This window comes from Pseudophryne corroboree, chromosome 6 (assembly GCF_028390025.1).
Source record: "Pseudophryne corroboree isolate aPseCor3 chromosome 6, aPseCor3.hap2, whole genome shotgun sequence".
Taxonomy (NCBI): Eukaryota; Metazoa; Chordata; class Amphibia; order Anura; family Myobatrachidae; genus Pseudophryne; species Pseudophryne corroboree.
This window is the reverse complement of record NC_086449.1, coordinates 771,482,346-771,507,385: the sequence shown is the minus strand read 5'-3', so window position 1 is coordinate 771,507,385 and position 25,040 is coordinate 771,482,346. Positions and strand designations below refer to the sequence as shown.

Below are 25,040 nucleotides of genomic sequence, written 5' to 3'. Positions count from 1 at the left end.
GCTCTGCCCTGTCCGAATGGACAATCAGATATGGGCTTTTGTGAGACAAAGCCGCCAATTCTGACACTCGCCTGGCCGAGGCCAGGGCCAACATCATGGTCACTTTCCATGTGAGATATTTCAAATCCACAGATTTGAGCGGTTTAAACCAATGTGATTTGAGGAATCCCAGCACTACGTTGAGATCCCACAGTGCCACTGGAGGCACAAAAGGGGGTTGTATATGCAGTACTCCCTTGACAAACTTCTGGACTTCAGGAACTGAAGCCAATTCTTTCTGGAAGAAAATCGACAGGGCCGAAATTTGAATCTTAATGGACCCCAATCTGAGGCCCATAGACACTCCTGTTTGCAGGAAATGCAGGAATCGACCGAGTTGAAATTTCTTCGTGGAGCTTTCCTGGCCTCACACCACGCAACATATTTTCGCCACATGTGGTGATAATGTTGTGCGGTCACGTCCTTCCTGGCTTTGACCAGGGTAGGAATGACCTCTTCCGGAATGCCTTTTTCCCTTAGGATCCGGCGTTCAACCGCCATGCCGTCAAACGCAGCCGCGGTAAGTCTTGGAACAGACATGGTACGTGCTGAAGCAAGTCCCTTCTTAGCGGCAGAGGTCATGAGTCCTCTGTGAGTATCTCTTGAAGTTCCGGGTACCAAGTCCTTCTTGGCCAATCCGGAGCCACGAGTATAGTTCTTACTCCTCTACGTCTTATAATTCTCAATACCTTGGGTATGAGAAGCAGAGGAGGAAACACATACACCGACTGGTACGCCCACGGTGTTACCAGAACGTCCACAGCTATTGCCTGAAAGTCTCTTGACCTGGCGCAATACCTGTCCAGTTTTTTGTTCAGGCGGGACGCCATCCTGTACACCTTTGGTCTTTCCCAACGGTTCACAATCATGTGGAAAACTTCCCGATGAAGTCCTCACTCTCCCGGGTGGAGGTCGTGCCTGCTGAGGAAGTCTGCTTCCCAGTTGTCCACTCCCGGAATGAACACTGCTGACAGTGCTATCACATGATTTTCCGCCCAGCGAAAAATCCTTGCAGTTTTTGCCATTGCCCTCCTGCTTCTTGTGCCGCCCTGTCTGTTTACGTGGGCGACTGCCGTGATGTTGTCCCACTGGATCAATACCGGCTGACCTTGAAGCAGAGGTCTTGCTAAGCTTAGAGCATTATAAATTGCCCTTAGCTCCAGTATATTTATGTGGAGAAAAGTCTCCAGACTTGATCACACTCCCTGGAAATTTTTTCCCTGTGTGACTGCTCCCCAGCCTCTCAGGCTGGCCTCCGTGGTCACCAGCATCCAATCCTGAATGCCGAATCTGTGGCCCTCTAGAAGATGAGCACTCTGTAACCACCACAGGAGAGACACCCTTGTCCTTGGAGATAGGGTTATCCGCTGATGCATCTGAAGATGCGATCCGGACCATTTGTCCAGCAGATCCCACTGAAAAGTTCTTGCGTGGAATCTGCCGAATGGAATCGCTTCGTAATAAGCCACCATTTTTCCCAGGACTCTTGTGCAATGATGCACTGACACTTTTCCTGGTTTTAGGAGGTTCCTGACTAGCTCGGATAACTCCCTGGCTTTCTCCTCCGGGAGAAACACCTTTTTCTGGACTGTGTCCAGAATCATCCCTAGGAACAGCAGACGTGTCGTCGGAAACAACTGCGGTTTTGGAATATTTAGAATCCACCCGTGCTGTCGTAGAACTACTTGAGATAGTGCTACTCCGACCTCCAACTGTTCTCTGGACCTTGCTCTTATCAGGAGGTCGCCCATTTTCTTCGAAGAAGAATCATCATTTCGGGCATTACCTTGGTAAAGACCCGGAGTGCCGTGGACAATCCAAACGGCAGCGTCTGAAACTGATAGTGACAGTTCTGTACCACGAACCTGAGATACCCTTGGTGAGAAGGGCAAATTGGGACATGGAGGTAAGCATCCCTGATGTCCCGGGACACCATATAGTCCCCTTCTACCTGGTTTGCTATCACTGCTCTGAGTGACTCCATCTTGATTTGAACCTTTGTAAGTGTTCAAATATTTCAGATTTAGAATAGGTCTCACCGAGCCTTCTGGTTTCAGTACCACAATATAGTGTGGAATAATACCCCTTTCCTTGTTGTAGGAGGGGTACTTTGATTATCACCTGCTGGGAATACAGCTTGTGAATTGTTTCCAATACTGCCTCCCTGTCGGAGGGAGACGTTGGTAAAGCAGACTTCAGGAACCTGCGAGGGGAAACGTCTCGACTTTCCAATCTGTACCCCTGGGATACTACTTGTAGGATCCAGGGGTCCTGTACGGCTCCAGCGTCATGCTGAGAACTTGGCAGAAGCGGTGGAAGGCTTCTGTTCCTGGGAATGGGCTGCCTGCTGCAGTCTTCTTCCCTTTCCTCTATCCCTGGGCAGATATGCTTATGGGGACGAAAGGACTGAGGCTGAAAAGACGGTGTCTTTTTCTGCATAGATGTGACTTAGGGTAAAAACGGTGGATTTCCCAGCAGTTGCCGTGGCCACCAGGTCCGATGGACCGACCCCAAATAACTCCTCCCCTTTATACGGCAATACATCTTTGTGCCGTTTGGAATCTGCATCACCTGACCACTGTCGTGTCCATAAACATCTTTTGGCAGATATGGACATCGCACTTACTCTTGATGCCAGAGTGCAAATATCCCTCTGTGCATCTCGCATATATAGAAATGCATTCTTTAAATGCTCTATAGTAAATAAAATACTGTCCCTGTCAAGGGTATCAATATTTTCAGTCAGGGAATCCGACCAAGCCACCCCCGCGCTGCACATCCAGGCTGAGGCGATCGCTGGTCGCAGTATAACACCAGTATGTGTGTATATACTTTTTAGGATATTTTCCAGCCTCCTATCAGCTGGCTCCTTGAGGGCGGCCGTATCTGGAGACGGTACCGCCACTTGTTTTGATAAGCGTGTGAGCGCCTTATCCACCCTAAGGGGTGTTTCCTAACGCGCCCTAACTTCTGGCGGGAAAGGGTATACCGCCAATAATTTTCTATCGGGGGAACCCCGCGCCTCATCACACACTTCATTTAATTTATCTGATTCAGGAAAAACTATAGGTAGTTTTTCCACACCCCACATAATACCCTTTTTTGTGGTACTTGTAGTATCAGAAATATGTAACACCTCCTTCATTGCCCTTAACAAGTAACGTGTGGCCCTAAAGGAAAATACGTTTGTTTCTTCACCGTCGACACTGGAGTCAGTGTCCGTGTCTGTGTCGACCGACTGAGGTAAAATGGGCATTATAACGTCCCTGACGGTGTTTTAGACGCCTGGACAGATACTAATATGTTTGCCGGCCGTCTCATGTCGTCAACCGACTTGCAGCGTGTTGACATTATCACGTAATTCCTTAAATAAGCCATCTATTCCGGTGTCGACTCCCTAGAGAGTGACATCACCATTACAGGCAATTTGCTCCGCCTCCCAACATCGTCCTCATACATGTCGACACACACGTACCGACACACAGCACACACACAGGGAATGCTCTGATAGAGGACAGGACCCACTAGCCCTTTGGGGAGAAAGAGGGAGAGTTTGCCAGCACACACCAAAAACGCTATAATTATACAGGGACCACCTTTATATAAGTGCTTTTCCCTTATAGCATTTTAATATATGTAGTCATATCGCCAAATCAGTGCCCCCCCTCTCTGTTTTAACCCTGTTTCTGTAGTGCAGTGCAGGGGAGAGCCTGGGAGCCTTCCCACCAGCATTTCTGTGAGGGAAAATGGCGCTGTGTGCTGAGGAGAATAGGCCCCGCCCCCTTTTCGGCGGGCTTCTTCTCCCGTTTTTCTGAGACCTGGCAGGGGTTAAATACATCCATATAGCCCCCAGGGGCTATATGTGATGTATTTTTAGCCAGAATAAGGTACTATCATTGCTGCCCAGGGCGCCCCCCCCAGCACCCTGCACCCTCAGTGACCGCTGTTATGAAGTGTGCTGACAACAATGGCGCACAGCTGCAGTGCTGTGCGCTACCTTATGAAGACTGAAAAGTCTTCTGCCGCCGGTTTCTGGACCTCTTCATTTTTCGGCATCTGCAAGGGGGTCGGCGGCGCGGCTCCGGGACGAACCCCAGGGTGAGACCTGTGTTCCGACTCCCTCTGGAGCTAATGGTGTCCAGTAGCCTAAGAAGCCAATCCATCCTGCACGCAGGTGAGTTCACTTCTCTCCCCTAAGTCCCTCGATGCAGTGAGCCTGTTGCCAGCAGGACTCACTGAAAATAAAAAACCTAACAAAACTTTTACTCTAAGCAGCTCTTTAGGAGAGTCACCTAGAATTGCACCCTTCTCGGCCGGGCACAAAAATCTAACTGAGGCTTGGAGGAGGGTCATAGGGGGAGGAGCCAGTGCACACCACCTGATCCTAAAGCTTTTACTTTTGTGCCCTGTCTCCTGCGGAGCCGCTATTCCCCATGGTCCTGACGGAGTCCCCAGCATCCACTAGGACGTTAGAGAAAAGCCAATCTCTTCTCTACTAAACTGAGTATTCTTCAAGGGTCGCCCACTTGAGTACTGGCCCAGCCCTACACTGATTAGCTTCCAAGATCGGACGGTTTTTGGGCGTTACCAGTGTGGTATGATAGTAGAGACAACAGGAGAATCCGATGCTACTGGAATCACTGATGAGAGTTCACGAACTACATAGTAATAAGGAGTGTTGGAGATAAGATGGATCTGCTGCCAGTGTTAGACAGGGATTGACCCTGAATCAGTGGTGAGTCCATCAAAAAATAGAGAAAGAATGAAACAGATGAAAGCAAGAAGGGACTTCTAGGTGCCTATTAGAAAAAAATCCCTCGAATCCAATAGCCGAAAAGGAAACTAATGTCTGGAATGGTCCGAGACGATTCGTTCTGGGGCTAGATATAGAGTTCAGCAAATATTGAACATTCATCTACGCCATACATTAACAAGGGAAAAAAATTATTTATCTTGGTAAAGCACTAGAGTACAGTCTACTAGAAGCCTGTGATATTGTGTGCTGAGAGATTGCAACACTTATGATACTTGTGTAGCATGAGCTGCTAATATTTAAACATTGTAGCAGATATAAAGAATGTCACTGGAGAACTGGTATCAACAGATATAAATGAATAGGAAAATAAATATCTGAATGGTTATATATATCCTAGATTCACAAGTGAACAAGTAAACAGGTGAGTGTGCACAGACAACAGATTTCCTTATTATTACAGTTGTAATAAGTACATAAAGCACGTATTATTAAATGTTGAATACATGAACATGTATGGAAGAACAAGAGTTATTTAAGGAACGCTGACAAAACAGTTGCATAGGTGCTGATGATATATGTAAAAGATTAAATTACAGTATAATGACTGGATCGGCAGTATGATAATGTGAAAGAAAAAGGGGGGGAGGGGGGTGAGGAGGGGGGAGAGAAAGATGGCAATGAGACACTGATATTACCGTGGCAAGGTGTAAGAGCTGCTGACCGGTAAAAAGCAGTTATATTTCCCGTGGTAACCGGTCCGTGGGTACGGTGAAGTTGCCTCGGACACTGAGACACTGTCCATGCAGGGCCGTGCGTGGTCGCCCGGCAAGGTGCAGGCCCTGACGAGCTTGTTTGCAGGCGTCTGCCGTATTGTCCGTGATCCCGGACGGGCGCCGGAGTCCCGTGAGGAAAGGAAGTCAGTCCAGGAAGAGGTCACCTGCAAACGGAGCCGAGGAGGCGTCGGACAGCAATGGGTGTGTGACGCCGGGAGCGGAGATGCTGGGTTTGAAGGTATGTCGGGCAACGGAAACACAGAGGACGGCAGTCGAAAGGAGGAATGGGAAGACGCGTTTCACCCGTAACCGGGCTTGATCACTTCCTGTCTCGGGCTATTGAACCCTGCTGATATAAATACTGGCTGGGCAGACGGATGTCCAATCAAGGAGTTGATATGTCACTGCACAGCTGAATCCTTGGTTATAACGAAGCCAGAGTCGGACTTAGCAGGGGAGCCCAGGTTGTTAAAAAGGTCATGCAAAAAGAAAAAATAAATGAATGAAAATAATGATGAACACATGAATGAATGAAAAATATATGTATCTAAAACCAAATTTAAAACACAGCCAAATTTGCTAAACAGAGGATCTAAGAAAACATATATGACTAGAGGTACATCCATAATGGAGGAAAGCATAATAGAGGAAAGCCTGTACGTTTGAACATTATGATAAAATGTTCCTTGATTTGAACGGTGCTTTATTAGACCTAGGCAATAGTTAATAGGTAAGAGGATAAATAACCACCGATATCCAAAAGGTATTACAAAAGATAATGCATCTACAGATTAGGTGGAAATTCATGGACATGTATAACATGCAGATAAACCAATGAGGTATACGGGCATGCTATAGTATAGGGGATGGAGGGCTAATATTATTATCAATATAGTAATGGTTGCGTAAGGTGACTGTAAATGAAAAGTAATTAGAGGAAGCACATATGAATAATAAAATATATATAAAAATATATATATATGTATAAAAAAAATATTTTTTTCTTTTTTTTCTTTTTCTTATAATAGATGAAGTTACGGTGATGGGCAGTGATTATTCCATTTATAGGGGCTAAATTATCCCCTGTCTATGAAAAAGAAGCCTAAGGAAAATAGTTACGAAATAAATGGTGAGAGAGAAACTGGAGTGCTTAGTGCTGAGAAGAAATTGCAGGTTTAAAATACTAGTGAGGTGAGAGAGGAAATAATTATGATGTAAAAATTATATAAAGTAATCAAAGATGAAAATGAGTGAAAAGAAGAAAGAGAGGTGGTGTAGTGGAAGTATTAAACATAGCCTCAGTGTAGAAAATTATTGAGATAAGAAGTTGTTGAAAATGTGAACAGGTTATTAAATGCTGCAATCTAGAAGGAAAAAATAGGAAAGGTGTGTAGGCTATATTAATGGATCATAGGTGTATCCGATATTGACCGGGTGAAAGACTAATAAATAAGAGAGACGTGTGGAGGAGGAAAGAAAAAGGTGCGTTGGTTAGAAGTGACAGAAAGGTGAGATACTAGATGATAATGCGATATGAGAAGAAAAAAGGGGGGAGAGGGTGCATGAGATGTATAGTGAATAATGGGTGTGTAAGGTATGGCAGACTGAAGTGTAAGAAGGATGTGTGAGAGAGAAAAATAAGAGAAAGGAAAGGGAAAAAAAGGGGGAAACAAAGTAATTTCTAAACAGGGGTGGTGATCTATGATGACTCCATAAGGGAGTTGGAAAGAATTAGATTGTTGCGTGAAAAAGACAAATCACATTGTTTTTTACAAAAAGGCACTATAGTTGATGTACTCGTTCAGGCCCCCGGGTTTTAATCCTCCTAGCCTGAACGTCCATTCACTTTCTTTTTTGATGAGTTCCTTGTTCAAATCACCTCCCCGTATGCCTAAGTGAACTCTATCCAGACCGAATGCACGTATCTCACAAGGGGAATCTGGATGTTGTGCATGAAAATGTCTTGCTACAGATGTTAGTTTTTTGCCCTTGAGCAGGTCTGATGAGGCATTTCTGATGGTTCCCATATGTTCTAAAATTCGCGTTTTGAATTTTCTTGTGGTCATACCGACATACCGTTGATTACAGCTGCAGACCAGACAGTAGACCAGGCCTTGTGTATCACAATTGAAGAAGTGTTTCAGGGGAATGTCCCGTCCCCATTTGTCTGTGACTTGGTCTGTTATCTGGATCTGAGGGCACGCTTTACAACGTCCACATGGGAAAGATCCAGTAACATTTCTGGATCTGGTAGCCTCTCGTGTGAAATGACTCTGGACTAGCATGTCCTTCATGTTGCTGGATCTCCTCCAGCTAATTTGAAGAGTAGAATCTAGAAGCGGCGATAAGTCTGCATCCAGGTGTAAAACTGGTAGGTGTTTCTGAATTGCATCTTTTACTTGTCGCCATTCTGGACAGAAAGTGCCCACAAAGCGAATCTGAGAATCCCCACTTTTGTCCTTGGGTTGGTTTTGGAAAATCAAAGTCTCCCTATTGTTTTTAAGAACGGAGTTTTGTGCTCTTTTGAGTGCACGCTTACTATATCCTCAAGCTTGTAGTCGTGTTGCCAGTTCTAGACTTTTTTGTTTGTACACAGAATTTTCGGTACAATTGCGTCTAAGTCTAAGAAATTCCCCTTTCGGAATATTCTCGATGGTAGGCGGAAAATGAGAGCTGGTCTGATATAGGATACTATTGGTGGCTGTATCTTTGCGGAAGAGCTCCGTGGCCAGTGTGCCATTATCCGTTTTATAAATGTTAAGGTCCAAAAATGATACTTTTTCTTTGCTCAGTGTGTGAGTCAGAAAGATATTGAGTTTGTTGTTATTTAGCAGATTAATGAAATCGAGTAGAAGTTGTTCACTACTGTCCCAGATCACAAAGATGTCGTCTATGAATCTGAGCCAGTGCAGGATATGTTGAGTGTACTCCTGATTGTCATCACTAAATACTACTGTCTGCTCCCACCACCCAAGAAAAAGGTTGGCATACGTGGGGGCGCATGCCGCTCCCATCGCTGTTCCCCTTATTTGCTGAAAAAATTGGTCACCGAATGTGAAGTAATTTTTATTAAGGACGAAAGTAAGCATTTCACAAAGAAAGTCGTTAAACTGTTTTTTTTCTTTCATGTCTAGGAAGAATTTTGTAGCTTGGACTCCTTGCTGGTGGGAGATGCTGCTATATAATGCTTCCACATCAAGGGTGACCAAGATACATTCCCCATCTACGCCGACATCATGTAGTTTCCGTAGGAGATCTGACGTGTCTTTCAAATAGGACGGTAGTGTCAAAACGTGTTCCCGGAGATGTAAATCTAAGAATTTACTGGGTACTTCCAAAAGTCCCCCATTGCCTGAAACAATTGGTCTCCCAGGTGGTTTCCGCAGGTTCTTGTGTACCTTTGGTAAAAGATAAAATGTGGGGACTCTAGGATTAGAGACAGTGAGATATTTGGCCTCTTGTTGTGTGATGGTTCCAACTGCAAGGGCTTCTTCGATCATGTGCATGTATTGTTTGTGAAATTTGTCTGTTGGATTAAGTGGTAATTTCAAGTAGCATGCTGTGTCTAAAAGTTGTCTGCGTGCTTCTGCTTCGTACATCGTGGTGGGCCATAGGACAATATTGCCCCCTTTGTCCGAGGGTTTAATGACAACATCATTCCATGCTCTGATTTCCTTTAGGGCTTGTCTTTCCCTAAATTTGAGATTCTTGGTGAGGCACTTCTTCTTAGAGTTGGTATGGATTTCATCAAAATCTCTAGATACTAGGTCCATATAGATTTTTATCTCTGGGCTGTTAGTATCTGGAGGGAAGAAGGTGGACTTGGCTCTGCATGTTGGCCTGGTTCCTTGTACAGATGACATGTTTGATGGAGATTCCAAATAAAGATCTTCCAAAGCTTGTACTGCTAACAATTCCTCCTCTGATAAGGATGTACCCAGCAACGTGGAGGTAGATGGTTCTTCAGATTGAAATGTATTGGTGATAGATCTTGTATCCATCGATAAAGATAAATCAGTCACATCGTTGTTAGTTTTCGCAAAGAATTTCTTTAATAATAATTTGCGACCAAAGAGTCTCAAATCCTTCTCCCACATAAACCTATTAAATGGCAATGTGGGAGAGAAAGATAGCCCTTTACTCAGGACTTCTGTCTGATCTTTTGTAAGAGTACGGGTACTAAGGTTTATGATTTGCAATTTGTCCGACGCTAGCGTTTTCTGGTGTTCCGAATGGGGTAGTGGGAGGTCCTTAGGGCGTCCCAGTCCCGATGATTTCTGTCGGTGTTTCGTCCCCCCTCGTCTTGTCTTCCTCTGTATTTGTTTCTGCCTTTGGGGCGCTGGCCTTTGCCTAAAAAAGGATCCTCGCTGTTATATCGTTTGGAAATCTGTGACCCCCCTTCCAAATGCTCTGTGGAGGAATCTTCACTATATGAAGATTCAATTTCGGAAGAACTGTTATCCTCTCTTAAGGGTCCTCCTCGGCCTCTTTGGAATTGGGAGTTCCAACGGAAGATATTCCCTTGGGAGAAATCGTTTCTGTCTCTCTGGAACTTGTTCCGTTTGCGCTCAATGATCGATGATTCATATGTGTCAAGGTCCTTCTTATATTTGTCAAAGGTACCTTGAAAGGTGGGGTCCTTTTCCCAGGTCTCAAGGGTTTTACCCAGTTCCTCAATGCTCTTCTCAACTTGATCTAATACCAAGCTATCATGTTTAATGAGTATCAAAGTGAGTTCATGGGAACATTTTAGTAGGGTGGTTTCCCATTCGGCCTTTAAATTCTCTGTTGCCAGCGGGAAGGAGGGGAAGACTCGGGGTCGCAATCCTCTGGGGTAGATCTTGGTCTTGTGATAATTCTCTAGGGTGGTGATATCCCATGTAAGCCTAATCCTTCTTTGTAAGATTTTTTGTAATTTTGAAAGATCGGACCTCCAATCTTTGGGAGTGCCTGTGTTCTGAAAAGTATCAGAAAAAATGTCCAATTCCTCTAAGTTTCTACGTTTCGAGGTAAGTTCTGTCTTTAATGAAAATGTAGACATAGTATGCAAATAGGGCTGTGAAGGATAATTAAAATCAAATTTAAAGAGTACGCACAAAAATATAAACCATTGAGCCACTGAAAGAAGTAATAGAACTAATAGGATGGAGGAATATCAAGGACCGTGCAAGGTATGAGAAGCTGGGATAACACTCAGCAAAATATATTAGGGTCTGGGGGGGAAATACCGCACTGGTCTACAAATTTAACAAATAAATATAATAACCAAAATAGACTGATATAAAGAAAACCTTAATTTCTTATTTCTAATTTGGTGGTGCACCCTGAGTCAATAGTAACTAGAAACAACAAGGAAGAAAAAAGAGACTCTTTTGTGGGCGCACTCTTGTCTTAAATTAACATATGAAACGATCAGAACAATCTTCTAAAAATTAACTTTTATTAATACAATAGTAAAATATTCAGTGGTCAAAACAGCATCAAGATAATATTCAAACTTAACAGCAGTAATTGAGCTGATATTGGAAAGTGTAGTGCAGTACTACAGACTTCTTTTTCATAGACAGGGGATAATTTAGCCCCTATAAATGGAATAATCACTGCCCATCACCGTAACTTCATCTATTATAAGAAAAAGAAAAAAAAGAAAAAAATATTTTTTTATACATATATATATATTTTTATATATATTTTATTATTCATATGTGCTTCCTCTAATTACTTTTCATTTACAGTCACCTTACGCAACCATTACTATATTGATAATAATATTAGCCCTCCATCCCCTATACTATAGCATGCCCGTATACCTCATTGGTTTATCTGCATGTTATACATGTCCATGAATTTCCACCTAATCTGTAGATGCATTATCTTTTGTAATACCTTTTGGATATCGGTGGTTATTTATCCTCTTACCTATTAACTATTGCCTAGGTCTAATAAAGCACCGTTCAAATCAAGGAACATTTTATCATAATGTTCAAACGTACAGGCTTTCCTCTATTATGCTTTCCTCCATTATGGATGTACCTCTAGTCATATATGTTTTCTTAGATCCTCTGTTTAGCAAATTTGGCTGTGTTTTAAATTTGGTTTTAGATACATATATTTTTCATTCATTCATGTGTTCATCTTTATTTTCATTCATTTATTTTTTCTTTTTGCATGACCTTTTTAACAACCTGGGCTCCCCTGCTAAGTCCGACTCTGGCTTCGTTATAACCAAGGATTCAGCTGTGCAGTGACATATCAACTCCTTGATTGGACATCCGTCTGCCCAGCCAGTATTTATATCAGCAGGGTTCAATAGCCCGAGACAGGAAGTGATCAAGCCCGGTTACGGGTGAAATGCGTCTTCCCATTCCTCCTTTCGACTGCCGTCCTCGGTGTTTCCGTTGCCCGACATACCTTCAAACCCAGCATCTCCGCTCCCGGCGTCACACACCCATTGCTGTCCGACGCCTCCTCGGCTCCGTTTGCAGGTGACCTCTTCCTGGACTGACTTCCTTTCCTCACGGGACTCCGGCGCCCGTCCGGGCTCACGGACAATACTACAGACGCCTGCAAACAAGCTCGTCAGGGCCTGCACCTTGCCGGGCGACCACGCACGGCCCTGCATGGACAGTGTCTCAGTGTCCGAGGCAACTTCACCGTACCCACGGACCGGTTACCACGGGAAATATAACTGCTTTTTACCGGTCAGCAGCTCTTACACCTTGCCACGGTAATATCAGTGTCTCATTGCCATCTTTCTCTCCCCCCTCCTGACCCCCCCTCCCCCCCTTTTTCTTTCACATTATCATACTGCCGATCCAGTCATTATACTGTAATTTAATCTTTTACATATATCATCAGCACCTATGCAACTGTTTTGTCAGCGTTCCTTAAATAACTCTTGTTCTTCCATACATGTTCATGTATTCAACATTTAATAATACGTGCTTTATGTACTTATTACAACTGTAATAAGGAAATCTGTTGTCTGTGCACACTCACCTGTTTACTTGTGAATCTAGGATATATATAACCAATCAGATATTTATTTTCCTATTCATTTATATCTGTTGATACCAGTTCTCCAGTGACATTCTTTATATCTGCTACAATGTTTAAATATTAGCAGCTCATGCTACACAAGTATCATAAGTGTTGCAATCTCTCAGCACACAATATCACAGGCTTCTAGTAGACTGTACTCTAGTGCTTTACCAAGATAAATACATTTTTTCCCTTGTTAATGTATGGCGTAGATGAATGTTCAATATTTGCTGAACTCTATATCTAGCCCCAGAACGAATCGTCTCGGACCATTCCAGACATTAGTTTCCTTTTCGGCTATTGGATTCGAGGGATTTTTTTCTAATAGGCACCTAGAAGTCCCTTTTGCTTTCGTCTGTTTCATTTCTCTCTCTATTTTTTCATGGACTCTCACCACTGATTCAGGGTCAATCCCTGTCTAACACTGGCAGCAGATGCATCTTATCTCCAACACTCCTTATTACTATGTAGTTCGTGAACTCTCATCAGTGATTCCAGTAGCATCGGATTCTCCTGTTGTCTCTACTATCATACCACACTGGTAACGCCCAAAAACCGTCCGATCTTGGAAGCTAATCAGTGTAGGGCTGGGTCAGTACTCAAGTGGGCGACCCTTGAAGAATACTCAGTTTAGTAGAGAAGAGATTGGCTTATTACGCTCAGAGTCTAACACTGACAGCAGATTCACACTGTTATCTCATTCCATACACCTTTTTTCCTGTCTTTTCCTACGATAGCTGGGTATATTACATCATCAGGCACCTCAATTACACTAGCATTTAGCTAGCGCACTTATGTGCCTTATTTGATACGTTTATTGATTGGGCTAATACACTTTTCTATACCTGGGACATCGGCAGCGAATGTTTATCATGCGATTTTCGGCATTTAATTACTATTTACTGTAGTACTGCACTATACTTTCCAATATCAGCTCAATTACTGCTGTTAAGTTTGAATATTATCTTGATGCTGTTTTGACCACTGAATATTTTACTATTGTATTAATAAAAGTTAATTTTTAGAAGATTGTTCTGATCGTTTCATACGTTAATTTAAGACAAGAGTGCGCCCACAAAAGAGTCTCTTTTTTCTTCCTTGTTGTTTCTAGTTACTATTGACTCAGGGTGCACCACCAAATTAGAAATAAGAAATTAAGGTTTTCTTTATATCAGTCTATTTTGGTTATTATATTTATTTGTTAAATTTGTAGACCAGTGCGGTATTTCCCCCCCAGACCCCGACTATTACAATAATCAATGCGGGAGATAATGAGAGCATGGATTAGAGTTTTTGCTGTGTCTTGTGTAAGATAAGGGCGTATTTTGATATGTTTCTTAGATGTATGTAACATGATCTTGAGACAGATTGAATGTGGGTAACAAAGGACAGTTCAGAGTCAAGAATGACACCTAGGCAGCGAGCTTGTGGGGTAGGGGTGATTGCAGAGTTCTCAACAGTGATAGAGATATCAGGTTGGAAACTACTATTGGCCGGTGGAAATATAATTAATTCTGTAAACGTCACATGACTGTTAAGGCAACACCTGCTGAAAAGATAGAACCGCTTCACAAACTCGTCACCTATTGCCATCTGCATTTCCCGCAGAACGCTGTGAGCTGAAAGGTACGTGGATGACCTCATGGTCTTAACAGACAGATATTATCAACTCTGGGTATTGCGGAGTAGTTGAGATGGGCAAGGGGCGTCAAATGATAGGTAGCCCATAGAAATTATGATTATTATTAAAGCACAGTATACAGTGATGGCAGAAATTGGGATCAAACAAAGTCCATTCAAAAGGCTTTGGTCAGGGCAGGCAGCAATCAAAAGCTGAATACAAGAATCAGTCTAAGGTCAGGGCAGGCAACAGTCAAGGAGCAAAACAAGTATGACAACGAGGTCAGGTGCATGCAGCAGTAAGTTCTAGATTTTTATTATTTCTTACTGGCGCAATACGCAGCAATATGAAATCATATTTAACGGGGCAAAAATCATAATATTGATAAATATGCCTCATAGTGTTTTGTCCTTGTTTGAACATTTAAACATACTGAGCAACGCACATCATTGCTATCTGTGTAGACAGTAATTACGATTTCTATCACTGCTTCCATTCTGAGTGCAGGAAGAGACAACTTGTCCAAACAAGTTTGTCTCTCACTGATAAATCTGTACAGAGTACGTAGCAATTGCTGTAAATGCTCACTAAATGGCCTCTCTTATTCTCTCTGTATACCGATGGAGCCACGCTAATCGTGGCTCTATCTGTCCCATTCACTAGAATGGGAGAGCGTCTCCGTCCTGGGTGCGCGCGCGTCCGTGACGGAGACGTGCCTCATTCACTAGAATGGGAGAGCGTCTCTGTGCACTCCGGCGGGGCTAGGTGGACAGATCACCTAGTCACGCCGGGAGATCACGTATGCGATGGCTTCATCTGTACATGTTATTCTTTACTCACGGGTAAATTTACTAAAACTTCTAAAACAGAGTTGGTGATGTTGCCCATATCAAATCTCTATTGCCTTTTAGAAAATAATGGACAGTGTCTGATTGGTTGCTATAAGGGCAACATCAACAATTCTCTGGTTTAGAAGTTTTAGTAAATGTACCCCTCATACTGTAAACTGTTATTCTTTCACAGTGTAAAGTATTCCGTATAAACGCCTGTAAACACATGGCTGCACACATACCACAGTTTAAGAGACCCTGAAGTACACGTTAGACATCTACAGCTGGCCCAGAGCAATAAAAAAACAAAACAACAACAACATGCTTTATATGTTTTATCACAACAACTTACAAACAGTGGCGTAAGTTCGTCACAGTTGCCTGGAGGCAAGATAAATATTGGTGCCCCCCTATTTCCTATATGAAGATAAAAATGTGTGTGTGTGTGTGTGTGTGTGTGTGTGTGTGTGTGTGTGTGTGTGTGTGTGTGTGTGTGTGTGTGCGTGTGTGTGCGTGTGTGTATACGGAGTGTTCTGAAAAAAAATTATATACTGTATTTATACATTTAATTGTCTTTTATTTTAAATCACACATTTCTTAGCAGTCATACCCAGGATTAGAACCCATGACCTGTTACACTGACAGCAGACACTATATTGATGGAGCTCTTTGTGCCTGTAGAAGAAGCATGAGAATACTAACTATGGGGGTAATTCCAAGTTGATCGCAGCAGGATTTTTGTTAGCAATTGGGCAAAACCATGTGCACTGCAGGGGAGGCAGATATAACATGTGCAGAGAGAGTTAGAATTGGGTGGGGTGTGTTCAATCTGCAATCTAATTTGCAGTGTAAAAATAAAGCAGCCAGTATTTACCCTGCACAGAAATAAAATAACCCACCCAAATCTAACTCTTTCTGCACATGTTATATCTACCACACCTGCACACCTGTGGTTTTGCCCAATTGCTATCAAAAATCCTGCTGCGATCAACTTGGAATTACCCCCTATATGAAGTTACGTGTAATTGTCAGAGAAGTATCTTCATATAGTTAAAATTCTCTTATTTCCTAGACAGGAGCAAACCGCTTGCATCAGTAAGGTGTCTGCTTCCAATGTAATAGGTTGTGGTTTCTAATCCTGGGTATGTACTTGTAAAATGTGTACCTACAGTTTAATTAAAAGGGTGTGATTTAACTGATTTGTAAGGTGCAGGGACCAGTGATAAAGGTGGCCACTGAAAAGACAGCAACAGCTATCAATTAACTTAATTCAATGGTGTCACAGAATGGGAGGAGAGGTGCCCCCCTTCAGAGCAGGAGCCCGGCGGCAGATGACTCCGTTGCCTCCCAGAGTTCTGCCTCTGCTTACAAATATATTCATGTTTCAAAAAGGCCTATTCATTATCAGGGGCCTATTGGCGTCCGATAAGTAAATATACAATTTGACGCAAGCTGCAGTGATGGATACTTAATTACTGGAGTAATTCAGCATTGCTTCTGTGCGGGGATTGCTGCTCCAAAAAGCAGCTGTCCCTGTTATCCCTAACACACGCAGGTAATTAGCGGCATAGCTGACCTAGCATAGAGCGGGCTGTCATGGGTGGAGGAATCCAAACGGGTCCATCTTGGCAGTCAGGCGCTCTATTCAATAGGGAGGAGTGGGGCTCCGAGATATAACTGCATGCACAGGTCTCCGGGAACATGGCGCCTGCGTCTTGTTCTCTGTGATATCTCCAGTGCGCATGGCGGACATTTTGCAAGTGATTTGTGTCTGCAGAGCAGGGCTGTGGGATACCGGAGGAGTAAGTATAATATATGGGTGCAGGGTGTGTGGTGTGAGCCCCCATGGACCCACGGGCCTGTGTGCACAGCACACCTTGCACCCATCTGCACCAATATGTGGAATTATGTCTGTCCTGCTCAAGCGTCTCCCTTATTAAACCCCAACCACAACACAAAGTCTAACAATAGCAGACATGGCGGTATGCCACTATGAACGACACAAAAAAACAAAAACGGAACTTAAAGAGTGCATTTATGAGAAGTTACACCTCTGTCACTGAAATTTAGATCTTGATGACACTGGGTATAAAGGGGGAAGTTTTAGGCAAGTCTCCTATGCTTCTGATGAAGGACAACTGTGTCCGAAAACGCGTTTAAGCTTTGGGGACTTTTCACTTCTGCATCCACCAACGGCAGTACCATCAGTGTCCATAAGGATTTGATATCACCTTCCTTAGTTTCCGGGACTGTGGAGGAACCTTTGGCTTGGAATATCTGTGCCACTTTGGACCATATGGTGCTTCCAATGGGGATTATCCAATTTGGTGATATGTTTCATTTGTTTTTATCGATGTGAGCGCAAATGTTTAATAAATATATGTTTTTAAGAAAAAGGTTATTGCACTATATGCTATATCTGTTCAAGATCTAGTTGCAAAGAAGACTCCCTGATACTGAAGACGATTAAACCCTATGTGGGTGATATGCAATGATCCATTTGTTCAATTATATCGAAGCTTCTAAAGAAAACCATTTTCTTCTTGATGTGTAAGGTGTTTGATTTATGAATGGTTGCGTCGTGTAATATCACTTCTTTGGATCTGTCACAGACAGTTCTGCTGTTCTCCACACATTGCTTATTAGTTGATATGTTTAGGTGTTCTGCTAATTGCATTTCACTTAACTACAGTGAGACTGACGTGGAGATGAACGTAAGACAGCCCTAATTGCTCCCGCACTACGTGAACAGCAGGACTGGTATTTCCATTACACCAACTAGGCAAAGTACCAATCCTAGATCTAGCACTTCTTTGCCCATGTCTGTTACAATGTGAGACAGGAGCGTTGATTGGCTGTAACGCTACTGTGTGATGTAATCTGAATTGGGTGTACTATTGTGTGGCCACACCCCTTTATTGCAGAGCCTCCCCTGTCATTCTCCCTTTCAAACTCCAGAGATTTTATATAAAAACGAGGCAGTAATGCTGCACAAAAAGGGAGCTGATAGCATACCTCCCAACATTGATGGAATGGGATTTGGGACTTTTGCACGGCGAAGCCGCGCCCAACCTCGAAAAGGTGAAAAGGGTGTGTGGCTTCATGGGAGTTCTTGCGACCGTGAGCCACGCCACCATTTTTGCCACTGAGGGGGCATGTCCAGCCAGAGCCGGCCCTAACCAATATGATGCCCTAGGCAAGATTTTGGCTGGTGCCCCCTATCGCCACCGCTGGTTCCGCCTCTGACCTTGCACTTCTTTCCCAGCACCATCACCCCTCATCCATAGCAGTCCTTATTTTGGTGTTTGTACCCCCTATATTTTAAATAGGAACAGTTCGCACATTTGGCGCACAGCCCAAAAAGGGGTATGTTTTTGCTGGCAAGGGGCATGGCCACACAATAGTAACCCCAATTCCAATTACGCCACACAGTACTGCACTTTATTCACATTTGATCATGCGATAGTTTCCATAATTCATATTACATCCCACAGTAGTATCACTTTACCTTATATGTGTTACTTTTCACAGTAGAGCCACTTATTCACATTACATCACACTGAATTGCTCCCTATTCACATTAGACACAATAGTGCCCTTTCTATATGCAACGCCACATACAGTAGTAGAGCACCTTATACACATAATGCCACACAGTAATGCCCCTAACACATATGAGACACATTATTAATGTGCTTATAAACATAATGTGCCTTACACATTATGACAACCTTTATTAATGCCCTTTAACACATAAGGGGGGTCATTCCGAGTTGTTCGCTCGTTAGTTTTTTTCGCAACGGATCGATTAGTCGCAAACTGCGCATGCGCAACGTTCGCAGTGCGCCTGTGCCAAGTAAATTAGCACAAAAGTTTGGTATTTTACTCACGGCCTAACAAAGATTTTTCATCGTTCTGGTGATCGGAGTGTGATTGACAGGAAGTGGGTGTTTCTGGGCGGAAACTGGCCGTTTTATGGGAGTGTGCGGAAAAACGCAGGCGTTTCAGGGAAAAACGCGGGAGTGGCTGGAGAAACGGGGGAGTGTCTGGGTGAACGCTGGGTGTGTTTGTGACGTCAAACCAGGAACGAAACTGACTGAACTGATCGCAGTGTAGGAGTAAGTCTCGAGCTACTCAGAAACTGCTAAGAAATTTCTATTCGCAATTCTGCTAATCTTTCGTTCGCAATTCTGCTAAGCTAAAATACACTCCCAGAGGACGGCGGCTTAGCGTGTGCAATGCTGCTAAAAGCAGCTAGCGAGCGAACAACTCGGAATGAGAGCCAATGTCCCTTACACATTTGCCGCACATTATTAATGCCCTTATACACATAATGACACACATAGTGCCCCTTACACATATGTTGCACATGGGCCCTCATTCCGAGTCGTTCGCTCTGTATTTTTCATCGCATCGCAATGAAAATCCGCTTAGTACGCATGCGCAATATTCGCACTGCGACTGCGCCAAGTAATTTAACAATGAAGATAGTATTTTTACTCACGGCTTTTTCATCGCTCCGGCGATCGTAATGTGATTGACAGGAAATGGGTGTTACTGGGCGGAAACACGGCGTTTTATGGGATGAAAACGCTACCGTTTCCGGAAAAAACGCAGAAGTGGCTGGAGAAACGGGGGAGTGTCTGAGCGAACGCTGGGTGTGTTTGTGACGTCAAACCAGGAACGACAAGCACTGAACTGATCGCACAGGCAGAGTAAGGTTGAAGTTACTCAGAAACTGCAAAGTAGTTTGTAATCGCAATATTGCGATTACATCGGTCGCAATTTTAAGAAGCTAAGATACACTCCCAGTAGGCGTAGGCTTAGCGTGTGTAATTCTGCTAAATTCGCATTGCGACCGATCAACTCGGAATGAGGGCCATTATTACTGCATTTTTACATGACACACATAATGCTCCTTACACACTACTGCACAACCAACCCACTCACATGCACACAGAACTCACACTGCCATTAACACTGTGACCTCTGCCTCTGCTTAGATACAGATGTGTCCTCATAAATCTTGCCTCAATGCGAACGTCGGGCACATTTTTTTTAATGAAAATGCATCTTATTTGCATTGCTATGTGGCTAGGATGCACAAGCAGCTTCTGCTGATTAAAATGATATGCAGCATGCCTATATACTGTGTGAGACTGTGGCTGTATCTGCATATGAAATGCTACACACAGAATATAGGCATATCATTTTAATCAGCAGAAGCTGCTGATGCCCCTAGGCATATAAAATGCCCTAGGCAATTGCCTAATTTGCCTATGCCTATGGCTGGCTCTGTGTCCAGCGCTCTATGAGCTGCTGGCATGCCCCCTCTCTCTCTGTCTCCAGTGAATAGACGCTGTGCGCATGCGCACAGCATCTATTCACCGCTGCCCTGCTAAGCAGAGCTGTGAGTGACCCTAGCCTCCCAACTGCCCCCTCCCCCCCCACAACCACGGGACACTGCGGCCCACTGGTGGGACAGTCCCCAAAAAACGGGACTGTCCCGCGAAAATCGAGACAATTGGGAGGTATGTAATAGTGGCATGCCTCTGAGTTTGGGGGTATGCCTTGTGCACTGATGGACACTTGGATGAGTCATATGACCAGGAAGTGCACTGTGGTCAGTGCTCAGTCAGCAGCAGCATGAGTAGACACAGGGATGCAGGTAGGAGACTTAATGGACACTGTGATTAGTGTAGTGAGGGGAGAGCTACAGTGAGTAGGAGGTCTGACAGTCTCTCAGCATTCAGACCCATTCCATGTGTGTCTCCCCAGCCATTAACCTCACCTCACGTCACTGGTGCAAAATATACAGAACATTTAAAAGCTTTCGTATTTCAGCTCCCAGACAACGCTGTTCCATCAGCACACAATCTTTGAACAATACCCATGCAGTGATGCCATAACATTGGGCGTGTCCTAGTCAGAGGGAGTGGATTGTATGAAAGGGGTGTGGCTTAACTGTCCAATCCTCATTTTCGTCACTCAGGGGGTCCCAGTGACTGTCTTGTCTGCAGTGCTGTCTCCTACACTGTGACAGGAGCCGAGTGCTGCACGTCATGTTACAGTGCAGCACCCGGCTCCTGTCACTGAGGAGCCGGTATTTTGGTGTGTGTGTGTGTGTGTGTGTGTCCCGCACCCCCTGTAGTGATGCCACTGGGTGACGCCATGTTACAGCCCAGGTTTGCCGCTTCAGATGCAAGTGGAGATTTGACTGAAATGTATGTGCACTGCATTGTCCTCACGGAGCATGAAAATACAAAAAAAAAACACTCCAAAAGCCGACACATTCAACTTCGATCCAGCCCCAGTGTTACTAAGTTAGCAGACATGAATGCAATAGTACTCCCCTAATACCTATATGTTTTAACATTGGTAAACGTTATTCCAAAAACACTAAGACTAAATTCAGTTAGGGTGAAGCGCCGACGTACATCGACGCAATATATAGCCGCACACATATTTGCCCATTACGGTAACCACTTCACTGCTGGGGTTTTTTCTGGGCACCCGTAGTGTAGGGGTCACCTGATGTGCTGCTCCAGAACTGCGCAATGTACGGCACAGCGCCACCTAACTGAATCAAACCCCTAACTTTTGAATTAGCTCCTCCCACTTTGCTGGTTCCAGTGGGTAAGTTACTCGTAAGTGTAACAGGACTCATTCACAAAGGAAAGATGCATAGTATGTGACATCAGTCTAGAATTCTTTTGTAAGACCGCAGTAGAACAATAAGAGCCAATTGTTGCGTTATACAGCACGGGAAATGTGGTGTAATATAAATCACAAATAGAGAGGCCAGTGGGAGTATTATGGGGTTGTAATATAAACCCAGCAAGCATTATGTTCAAAAATATTTCTTAGCGGTGTAAAACAAGTCACTACTGTTTACCTGTTAGTGTACTTTTAATTAAAAACACAATTCCATACAAACAGCACAATGAGTTATAGCCTTGTAAAGCATTCAGCGGAGTTTGAGCACCAAAGACACCCTTGTCTCACAGCCTGATGAGGATCATAAACCGTGTCCCAGCTCACAGCCACAAAAACACTAATGAATAATGTGTAAAACTGTCAAATTTCTCAGGTATATTTATAACTTTAGCTTTTGTAGGCTTTGCAGAGGAGCGCCGGTGATCAAGTGCTCCCCCAACCTTCCCCCGACACGGTGATCAAGTGCTCCCCCCAACCAGCGGGACACGGGCCCTCATTCCGAGTTGATCGCACGTAGCAACTTTTTGCTGCTCGTGCGATCAACTTGACGCCGCCTATGGGGGAGTGTATTTTAGCACAGCAGGGCTGCCATCGCTTGTGCAGCCCTGCTATGCTAAAAAAGTTTCCTGCAAAACAAGATCAGGGTCAGACCTACTTACCCTGTGCGACGGATCAGACGTCAGACATCCGCCCTCCAAACGCCTGGACATGCCTGCGTTTGGATCTCCACCCCTGGAAAACGGTGAGTAGCCGCCCCGGAACGCCTCCCTGCTGTCAATCTTCTTGTGGTCGTTACCCGGCGACAGCTGTCGCTCGGCGACGCGTGTGCGCATTGCGGGCACCGTGCATGCGCAGTTCTGACCCGTTCGCACCGCAGCGAAGAACCGCTGCGTGTGAACGGGTTGGAATGACCCCAACTGTGCCCTGTGGGTGGGACAATGGGCTGTCCCACTGAAATATGGGTGGTTAAAAGGTATAATAATATAAAGAGAAAGCTTCATACATAACATTTTTTGTATGTAAACCATTGTTGCAAAAAAATCTATGTAACTATCTATACACACATTGTAGGTGACTCTAAGGTGGAAGCAAAGCAGAAATCTAGAACAAAACATGTAGCAATGCAAGGGGTGCAAATACATTTATCATGAAAAGATTTTTTGCATGCAGGGTAACTACTGGCTGCTTTTGCGTGTAGGCCACACATGCTGAATAACTTTCTTATTACCCAGCATCTTAAATTTGAGCTAGGCTGTGCACAACTCTCCCAAATCTACATCTCTCTACATTGAGACAGATCCATTGAGGATGAGGCAGAGTTGAACGCGAGTCTTTTTGAGGAGCGGATCTTGCAAAATTTTTTGTCACAGGCTGGGTTTGAAAAGTGACAGTTAGGAGCTGGTTGGTTAGTACTTTATTACTGTGAAATGTATCACTTTTCAAGGCTTAGTAGATCTCCCCCATAGACAAAGGTCAGTGAGGGCGTGTCCACAGAGTGCTGCGCATGCCTAAAGGCCCGTACACACTGGCCGATATATCGGCCGTTCTCTTGAACGGCCGATATATCGCGGGTCCATCGGCCAGTGGGGGTCATTCCGAGTTGTTCGCTCGCAAGCTGCTTTTAGCAGCTTTGCACACGCTAAGCCGCCGCCTACTGGGAGTGAATCTTAGCTTATCAAAATTGCTAACGAAAGATTAGCAAAATAGCGAATAGACACTTCTTAGCAGTTTCTGAGTAGCTTCAAACTTACTCGGCATCTGCGATCAGTTCAGTGCTTGTCGTTCCTGGTTTGACGTCACAAATACACCCAGCGTTCGCCCAGACACTCCTCCGTTTCTCCAGCCACTCCCGCGTTTTTCCCAGAAACGGTAGCGTTTTTTCACACACTCCCATAAAACGGCCAGTTTCCGCCCAGAAACACCCACTTCCTGTCAATCACATTACGATCACCAGAACGAAGAAAAAACCTCGTAATGCCGTGAGTAAAATACCTAACTGCATAGCAAATTTACTTGACGCAGTCGCAGTGCGAACATTGCGCATGCGCAGTTAGCGGAAAATCGCTGCGATGCGAAGAAAAATACCGAGCGAACAACTCGGAATGACCCCCAGTGTGTATGGCCGATACGTCTGTGAACTCTGTTGTGTGAACTCTGTCGCGTTGGCCCTGCAGCTCAGCCGACGGCCAATATATCTACCGATATATTGGCGCGTCACTGTGTGTGTACGGCACGTACACATGCTGCGGCGGCCGGTGGTGATTGACAGCTGAACTGGGCGGGCGTGTAGTTCATGACGTCAGTCCCCGATGGATCGGGCAGTGTGTATGCACAGCACACTGCCCGATCTGTCCATAGATATATCTGCAGATCAATTGATCTGCAGATATATCTTTCCAGTGTGTACCCACCTTAACTGTATGACAGTTTTTAGGAGCATCTTTTGTACCAAGCAGACGGACAGGGACGGACCAGACACAGACGTTCGTCCACCTCTGCATATGGGTGAATAATATGTGCATTTGGGCACTGACAGACCATTTCTGTGCCTGCGCTAAGCCACCTCACTGTCACCGCCCAAGAACGCCCACTAGTGTTTTCAACACATTTCTGAGACCATGGGCTTGATGTATCAAGCAGTGAAAAGAGTGAGGTTGCCCATAGCAACCAATTAGCATCTACTTTTAATTTTATAGAATGTGATAAATGTATCCTCAAACCTGATTGGTTGCTATAGGCAACTTCTTCACAAGTCCACTTCTCCACTCTTTTCACTACTCGATACATGAATCCCCCATGCGCATCAAATTGCAACTATGTGGACGCAAGAGTACTAAATACAAATCGCCCAGCTGCGTCAAACATTGCCAGTGCGTGTGAAACAGGCTCACAATGAAGGAGCAATTACAGCCGATGTCTGTCTGTATCAGCCCCACTGTGCTGACCGTTGTATAAGCAGACCTTAAGCACATAGGGCAGGATGTACGAAAGCAAAAACTGTGCATTCCCAAGCAATACATTCCAGTACTTGGACCCGATGGGTAACACCATTTTTGGGTGGCGCTACCCAATAAAAGCCTATGGGCTTCTCTTTGTAATCCCCCTGAGAGGGATCCAATTCGATCCCTCCCAGCACCTCCCATGGCCGCCGCGTTGCTCTGCGCATACGCAGAAGGGCTCCCGGGTCCTAAACCTGTGTTCGCAAAGGACAACTCTTATCTATATTATTTTCTGTACTATATTATGCTATGTATCTGTTAAGC

General features: G+C 44.4%; 1 protein-coding gene across 1 annotated transcript in view; it reads left to right on the top strand.

The window, feature by feature from the left end:
* The first annotated feature begins 11,900 nt into the window (after positions 1-11,900).
* NDST1 (N-deacetylase and N-sulfotransferase 1) overlaps positions 11,901-25,040 on the top strand; it is a 150,352-nt gene continuing 137,212 nt past the window's right edge. The window contains exon 1 of the mRNA XM_063928653.1: positions 11,901-12,295. The gene's annotated coding sequence lies outside the window, so the exon portion shown is untranslated. The remainder of the gene's footprint in view (positions 12,296-25,040) is intronic.